At 41.2% G+C, this 8,624-nt stretch overlaps 2 long non-coding RNA genes across 2 annotated transcripts; one reads left to right on the top strand and one right to left on the bottom strand.

Moving 5' to 3' along the window:
* Positions 1 to 4,630: 4,630 nt before the first annotated feature.
* On the bottom strand, positions 4,631 to 5,730 carry LOC125207255. Its single transcript, XR_007173936.1, has 2 exons — positions 5,467 to 5,730; positions 4,631 to 4,943 (listed from the first exon to the last, which is right to left on the bottom strand). It is a non-coding gene; the product is annotated as an uncharacterized LOC125207255 (long non-coding RNA).
* On the top strand, positions 5,168 to 8,274 carry LOC125207248. The gene is made up of 2 exons (XR_007173935.1): positions 5,168 to 5,458; positions 8,079 to 8,274. It is a non-coding gene; the product is annotated as an uncharacterized LOC125207248 (long non-coding RNA).
* Positions 8,275 to 8,624: the final 350 nt, after the last annotated feature.

Genomic DNA, 8,624 nt, shown 5'->3' with positions numbered 1-8,624 from the left:
AGGGGCAAGCTGGGAAAATTGAACAAGCACAAAGGCTGAGGCAAGAAAGTCTGGAGTGGGCAGTAACTTAGCTAATGGAGGAGAATAGACAATCACGGGCAGAGATGGCAAAACTGACAACCCTGATGGAGAGCATACTGAAGGAATTAGCGAGAGGAAAGGAAAGCGCAGGAGCGGGAACAAGTGGCCATGGAGGCCAGAACGATGAACCAACCGGACCTGAGGGAGAAGAAAGTGATGAAGAAGAGGCGGCAGAAGACAACCAACCGGGATCCACAGAAGAGGAACCCAAGGAACCACCTGTACAGACCCCTGCGCCAAGGAGGAGCAAGAGAAACATCTGATCGACCCCCCATCAAACTGACCAGTTAGTTTTCTTTTTAAATTTTTAGTTTCATTTATTTCTGTTTTTTTTTTCTTACCTTTGTTAAATAGGTAGAATAATGTGTATTTAATGTGAGCAAACCCCATTCATAACACTTACCCAATTTAATAGTCTAAGTGTGAGAAGTAAAGGGTTTGCTACTTCAGTGCATGTGTTTTGTTTGTGTTTTTTGTGTTCTGTCATAAGCATGTTAACTCACACTTAGTCTACTGCGTAGTCTAAGTGTGAGGAGTTTATATGTGTATATAGCATGTTTTGTAAATATTCTGTTCTGTTTTGTTAATTCTATGTATATATCTGACACTCTCCCACTTAGCCTATTGCATAGTCTAAGTGTGAGAAGTTTTTAGATATAGTATGCGTTTGTTATAAATGTGTGTCTGCCATACTAGCCATTCCCATTTTTCACTTCACAGCCCGTATTTGGGGTAGACACTTGTGAAGAGATGGGGGGAGCAAATGGCCAGTATGACATGTATATATGTGTTATTTGAGTCAGTGCATGTTAGTGTTTTTAGGATTTGTTTAGGTCTAGGAATTATGTGTTTTTTTTTTTATGAATGGGCTTAAAACTCAACTGCCTCGAACTGACGGTGAGGGGAATTGAGGGAGATAAGGCATGCTGGAAAACAAAAACCACCCTCTCTAGTAAGCCTAGTCAGTATAGATGATGCAAGTATGAAGGAAAAAACCATCCCTTAGGTCAGACATGAAAGCCCTCTTAAAAAGGTGAATTAGAAGCCCAAAGTGGAACTTCTTTCCACTAAATACTGAAAAAAAGAAGAGTGGCTACCACATGATGTCTAGGGCAAGGTGACCGCGTGTAGCAAACCCTGAAGGCAGTAGGAAAACCCACACACAAAAAAAAACCTACCCTTAGAACCCCAATTTCTAACCTGATCTATACCCCGAAATAACCCATCAGCCACTGGAACTGTGTGTGTGCAAGGCATAAGGCAAGGAGGCAACTGCCCAGGAGGACATACAAAAGAAACCAGCTGAAAAAAAGGAAAGCAAAGAAAGAAGGAGAAAATCGATCTGGAAAAAAATACAGATCCAAAAATATAAGAAGGTATAAGGGTGGCAAAGCCACAGAAAAGAAAATCGAAGAAAATGGTCGCAGATACTTGACCGCAAAAAGAGAAAGGAGGAAGAAGGAATAAGGGTGGCAATGCCACAAGGAAGCTACTGACCAGTTGGAAGCCAATGTCAGAAATTGTCCAGACGAAGAAGAAGCCCTAGCCAGAAGCCCAATTGCACATAGTTCTCCCACATCGAAATAAGTAGTTAGTTTTTTAACCTTAGAGCCTTAGGAACAACCACCCCAAACATTACAAACCAATAGCCCCGTTACAAGCCTTAAAGACCTTCAGGAGCTGCACATGAGATCTGAGTCCGAAGCATTGAGAGAAAACAGTCCTAACATCCCCTGTGAGGAATGAGTGACTAAGTGAACCCAGTGTTTGGCCTAGGATTGGGTAATCCTGACAAGCGGATATACTGACTGGGGAGGAAAAGGGGGGCAGCGGAAGTTCAAGGCTGCCTAAGGCCGGATTGCACCTGATCTCAAGGGGAGGGATGGTTGAAAATATAGCATGTTCTATGTGTTCAAGTTGTTTATATGTGTTATGTGTTTGTGTCGTTGTTTGTTTTTTTCTTTGCGTCAGAGTCTTGAGTCTAGTTAGGTAGAGTCGGTCAGGGGGAGTAACCAGGCTCGAATTCGACTTATTTCTTTTTGTTTGTCTTCACGCTTGAGGACAAGCATGTGGTAAGTGTGAGCAGTTTGATAAGTCGTATTCTAAGCCTTGGTTACTGATCAACATGTCATGAAATGCATGTATTATCTCTGCAAAACGGTTGCTTAAGTGTGCAGGGTTAAAGGATCCAAGTCAGTAGGAGACGATTCAGGTGACGCAAGTGAAAAGAGCGCTAGAAAGGGTGCAATACTGACCAGGATGCATGCCAGAGAAAAGGCTCGAGATGGAGAAGAATGATAGCTGGGATGATCACTTACAAGGGGCAGAAAAGTCAAATCGTGAAGGAAGTCTACCCTAAAAACAAGGGCAAACCTCCCTATAAAAAGAGCCACTTGGAGAGAGAGAAGAGAGGTTCGGAGTTCACAAGCTCTCGGTTCTCATACACACTTAGTAGAATTCTCTCTAGAAGATCAATCCTTCAGCATTATCCAATCTCTCGTTCCTCGCCACAGCTATGGTCACTTGACGTCCAAGAGTCCGCCGGAGAAATCATCGTGTTACCGTTCCAGCCAGTTTATCGCAGTAGTATAGCAGTATCACCGCCCGGAGTGGCAAAACAATCGTTATTTGCTTTTTAGTTTAATCTTTACCTGCTTTCTTCGTTGGATCTGTTGCAAACATTTATCTTTGTTGTCTTTTGAAGTACTTAGTGAAGATCCAAACGTTGAAGTTATGAAATTTCTATTCCGAATGTCTCTTTGGTTTGAGTTCGCTTCATTCTGCCTAGAAAAGTTAGATTTAGTTATCGCTTTTAATTTTTAAGTGCGTGCGTGTATTTTCTTTTGAGTAAGTTAGATCTGTGGTTGTTGATCGAATTTTATGGTTATGTTTCAGTCTGAGTTTTCGTCCATGAATCTTCTGTTCTGCGATGTGATCACCACCTTGCATGTTAGTCAGTAGGGGCAGTTTACAATTTCAGCTGTTCATCTTAAGTTAAACATTTTAATCGATGAATCTTGAGTTTGAAGTTATGAATCTGAGTTTAGTCATGGAGTTTGTGTTCATATGATTTCTGTTAATACTTGGTGAAGAAGAAAACGTCAAAATCAACTTTTTCCTTGGACCACTTTTACTTTTTAGGTTACTTTTGCTTTTGTCCCCTACTTTTTCAGTTGTACCTTCCAGACCTGTCAGAAAGCCAACCAGCCACCAGATATGCATGTTGTCTAAATTTCCTCTTTTAGTAACTGTCTACTTTTCGTATACCTTTGAGATACCTTGTCCCCTAATTTCACGAACACAACCACATCCCTATTACTTTCACGCCTACTAGTCAGTAGAGTACCATCTTTATTTCTCGCCTAGGTAAAATCTCAACCCAAGCGTGGTAGCTAACCAAAAACACCCAGGAATGTCACCGCAGTTATCCGAACGTGTCCATCCTTGTGGGATTCGACCCTTACCTCCATTATACTATCCAGTAGAAGTGGGTTGAGGAAATATATTTGATACCAGGTTCCGGTTGTCGTGCCAACGACTCAGCTAGGTCGAGAATCTCATCCCGATCAGTTGGATACACCCTTATAACCACACACTCAACCGAAAACTTGCACTTCAGTCGGCGGTGAAAATAGGCGATTACCAGTGGGTATTCCGAAAAGTTGAATCATTTTTAAAAACCCTACCTTGTTTTCGACTATGAAACGGCAGTAGAAGCTTGATTTAACGGCAAAAATCGACGGTAGTGTTGATTTCTGGTGGCTTGGAGTAGCGGCGAGGGTTTGGAAATGGGGGGAATTAGGGGAGACAAAATTCAATCGTGGGTTTGAGGAGTGAGGCGGTTGGAGTGAGAGAGAGAATGAGTAGATGGAAAATGCCACTTAATTCTCGCTTTTTCCGTTTTTATTCATTGTTGTTTTACAATTATACCCATATAATGCACAGAATGAACCTAATAATGCAACACGGGATCAGTTTTCCCCTTTTATTCTAGTCCATCCATTTTATCAATCTAATGGATGATATTAAGAAGGAAATAGATACTAAGAGGGCAATAGGACCTTAATGCTCCCCTATATATATATATATATATATATATGTATATATATAACTCATATTCCACTAACTTTTTTCCACCCACTTTTCTTAATATTTCTTAAAACCCGTGTCGTTAAGAAATGAGACTTCTATTGGCGAACGAATGGAGTATGCATTAATTCCCGTGGTGTTCCAATTGTCTTTATTTTTTTGGGACGGATGAAGTATTAGAAAATACATTAAAATACTCTATTTAATTTTTAAACACTAATAATAAATTGATGGAATTCCCCTTGAAGGTATTGAGGATATTTTGAACTGAAAAAAACTTGAAATAGTAAAAAGGTACTTCGATTGATATTAACACGTAGTTGACGGACCTCAAATAATATTTTCAAAGTTAACGATGTAACACACCGAGTTTTCGTGCACTAATTTTGGAGTATAAAAAAATTGACAAAGAGACGTTTGGAATTAAAGTGCGAGAAAATAAGTTTGTAAACTAAAATTATTGGAAGAAGAAAAAGAGAATAAATTAGCACAATACTTTATGAAGAGGATTTACATATGTTGAAGAGATTAATGGTAAAGGGCTACACAATGGAAAAGGACTACACAATCTTATTGAGAGGTGTGAGATTTTGCTACATAATAGTTACATGTGGAAAATACAAAAGTGGAAGCTACAACTTAGCATTTCAAAGATGCCAAACTACAATATTTGGATACTAGCCAAATAGAGCAACTAAATCTAAGTGTTTCCCTCATTCCCATCCTTCTCGATTTTCGGCCTCCACAAGCCCCAAGGATGACAACGCATATACCTACAAATTAGCACCGAAAAGGATATTAGAAATATGCTTCACAAAGACTCAAGATTTGAGACTTCTTCAATTAGTAAGTATGACAATCTATACAATGCATCATCAATCTTCCAAGAAAGGAAAAAGACAAGAATGAGCAAGGAGTGAGCTCATCCCTAAGGCCTTTTAGAGGCAACATCAGATTCTCTTTCCTCATCAACCGAGGCTGAAATAGCAGCCTAGAAAGGCAGCCCCAGCTTACACCAAAATAGCATACCAAGCATAAACATCATGTTTGAAAGGGAGCAAGCTGGCAGCCAAAAATGAGAGTCTTTGTCCCCAAGTTTCAGCACAAACAGCCAAAATAGAGAACTATATAAGCAGCCCCATCTCCCTTCCCCTCCCCACTTCTTTAGACACCAAAAATTCACTCAAAATCAAGGAGTGCAGCAAGGAAATGGGAGGAGCAAGAAGGCGAGGAGAGGCAGCGGCGAAGCGGAGGGACAGCCGTATAAACCAAGGATAAACCGAGCGAGGTAAATACCTCAACACCCCAACACCTTATCTTGCATCATGTGTAGAACAACCACAAGTAGTAGCCAAGGACTTAGAATTTTCGATAGGAATCTCATCTAGTAGCAACAACAAGAACGCCTCAGTGATCAAGAATCAAGCTTTTTACATGGCAATATAGATTACCGGAACTAAGTAGTGCGATTCCCAAACTTTGATCACCCAAGTAATGAAAGCAATAATCGATCGAGAACTCCGAAAAGTTATGTAATAATTAAAGGGAAAAGGGGAAAGGGACTTAGCTTTTAGGCCTTCGGCGACGGGGGACTCGACGCATAGAGCTGATGCCGGGCGCTGGCAGCACCGACGGAGGCCGACTGCGGAGGAAGCGCTACCGGAGCAGCAGCTCGAGACAGAGACAGCGTTGACACCGTCAAAGGGAGGTCGAGAGTGGGCCAGAGTCGCTGCTCTTCGGAGAACTCAACAGAAAGAACAAGGCGGTGTGACAGCCACGTGCACCCCTACACGGCGGCTCCGCCTCGAGGACCGGTTGACCGATCGACGCAGCGGGACGGAGGCAGACGGTGGCGCCGTGAAACCGCCAGTGTCGCTACCTCCCGGAGAGCTCGACGGAGGACGCGAGACGGAGGGAGCTGACGCAAGTTGCCGGCGCGAGACGGAGGAATCATGTGTGAGCCTCCGGTGAGCGCCGTGGCTGCCTGGCGAAGGAGGCGTGGTGGAGCTCCGGCGGGTCTGCTCGTCGATCGGCTGGAGACGAGGACGGAGGAGGCATGCCTCCCGGTTCTCCGATCTAGGGGTTACAAATCTGGAAATTTTGAGAATAAGAAACGGTGGAGGTAGGCCGAGGAAGAAAGCTCGAAAATGAGAAACCGATTTTGGAGGACTCGCCGGAGAGAGTGAGGAACGGCGGCGGCGAATTGGGGAAGAAGCCGCTGCATGCATTTCCTTAATTTCTAATTTAGGAATTTCAAATTGGAGTTTAAGAGCTAAATTGAAGGAAAAGAGAAATGGAGAAGGAGGCCGGCGACATGGAGTGGCGCCGTTTTCGCCGGAGGAGGCGTGAGATTGAGGGAGAAATGCGTCGCTGCCCTCTTTTTCTTCAAGTTAGGGATTTCACAAATTTTGGGGAAATTATTAAGAAAGTCACGATGCAGAAGGTGGATGAAGGAGTATAAATTGGGTCATTGTTTTTGGGACTACTTAATTGTTAGATTGGGCCTCAGTAAAGTAAAGTAAAAATTAAATGAACCCAAGTGGATTAATAAAGAAGTGAAGGACCTTAAATTGGGCCAAGTAATTTAATGAGAATTGGGCCTGTAAGCTAAATTAAGGATTTGAGCCAAGAATTAATTTAGTTGCTGGGCCTTAGTGAATTAATGGATTGGACTCAAAGAAATCTGGTGAAAGATGGACCAATTAACTCTAGTCAAGAAATGGGCTACGGAGCTGGGCTGAGAATTGACATTTGTTGGGCTCGGAAATTTATTAAGTTGGGATGGAATTAAATTCGGAATTTGAGCTTAGAGCTTAATTAATTAATTTCCGAATAATTTACTAAGTTTCTGAAGATGGAAAATATTGAAGCTGGAAAAGCGAGGGCCGACCGGCGTCACCCACGACGCCTTGGGCGGCCACTAAGGAAATAGAAGGAAAGAGAGACGACGTTCTCGAGCCACGAAAATAATTAAGTTTAATAAAGAAGTGCTATTAATTAAATTTCCCGATTTAATTAATATGCGAGTTTCTAAAAATTTCCTAGAAGTGAACGAAGGATAAGAGAATTAATTAGGGGCATGCATTCCTATAAGTATGAGAACTTCTTGAGTCTTATTAGTACGTTGTTTGCTTTCAAAAGGCTATATCTGCGAGTAAAGACGGAGTGAGAAAAAATCAATTTAAGGAGTTTTAAGCGGACGAGGTGGGCTTTCTATTTAAGATACGCTTGTTGCCTTTATGTTTAAAATATGGTTTTTATGAAGAGTGCCAAGGTGATATGAAAAGTACAGTTTACATTTACAGTTTCATGAACAATATTTTATGATGAGTGCTATTTACATCAAGTGAAAGTGATGTTATTTAGTTATGTGACATTATGTGTTGCTTTACGGGTGCTTGTGGACTGTCAGCCTTCATTGATATTTTGTTCGGCTTTGACCGATAGAAATGAGTTTAGTCGAAAATGTTTATGAGAAAAGGAAGTTTTTGAAAGTTATGTCAAGCCATGTTTTGTTTTGAACTTTGTCTATCTGATTGTCTAGCAAGGGCGATGTCCCTACTAGACCAGGAGTTTGTGAATTAGTTTCACCAGGAGTTGTGAATTCGTTTCACCAGGAGTTTGTGAATTCGTTTCACCAGGAGTTTGTGAATTTATTTCACCAGGAGTTGTGACTTCGTTTCACCAGGAGTTAGTTCAGATATGGCATAAGTTCCAGGAAAATAGAACAGCAGCTCGCTTTTGATAATGACAAGGAAAATGATTTAGTGTTCTCGGATCTTTTACTTAAAATCCCGAGTTTACTTAGGAGTGACTTGACAAAATCAATTCTTAGAAAAATATAGTTCGGCACGTGTCCACTGAGTACACCAAGTACTCAGCCCTGCATATGTTTTTAAAATGTGCAGGTTGAGCAGTGATGACGGCGGGCGAGGTTGAGCATAGACGATGAAGATCCTTCGATAGAATAGTACTTGGATGCATCGTGTCTCCGCACACGATGTCATCTGCTCTTGACTCTTCCGCTGCAATGTAAAAGTCGAGATTTCATTCTCTTGTACCATGCACTCTGATTTTTATATATTCCAAGTTATTTCAGTTCAAGATCAGTTGTGCCACAGTTTTCCCCTTTCTTCCCCGCTTCTTTCATCCTCCCCTAGTCGCGATCAACCGGGCTTTCTATCCTTAAAATATGCGGTCGTGACAAACGAACTTAAAATGCTAATTTGACAAAGTTTGCAATCAAAAGAATATTCTCTCTAATAAGAATTGTCTCCAAAATGTTATCACGCTGGAATGTCAAATTTATGTGTATTGGTATATAATAACATGTCATAATATTAAACTAGATTAAAATAATGTCGTAATACTGAAAAATATAGTAGTAAAAATTTAATTACATATAAAAACTTCATCCAATTAATATTAAAACAATATCATTTGATGTGTTGACC

Source organism: Salvia hispanica, chromosome 1, assembly GCF_023119035.1.
Source record: "Salvia hispanica cultivar TCC Black 2014 chromosome 1, UniMelb_Shisp_WGS_1.0, whole genome shotgun sequence".
NCBI lineage: Eukaryota > Viridiplantae > Streptophyta > Magnoliopsida > Lamiales > Lamiaceae > Salvia > Salvia hispanica.
Note: the sequence above shows the minus strand (reverse complement) of the source record. Positions and strands in the feature narration are given on the sequence as shown.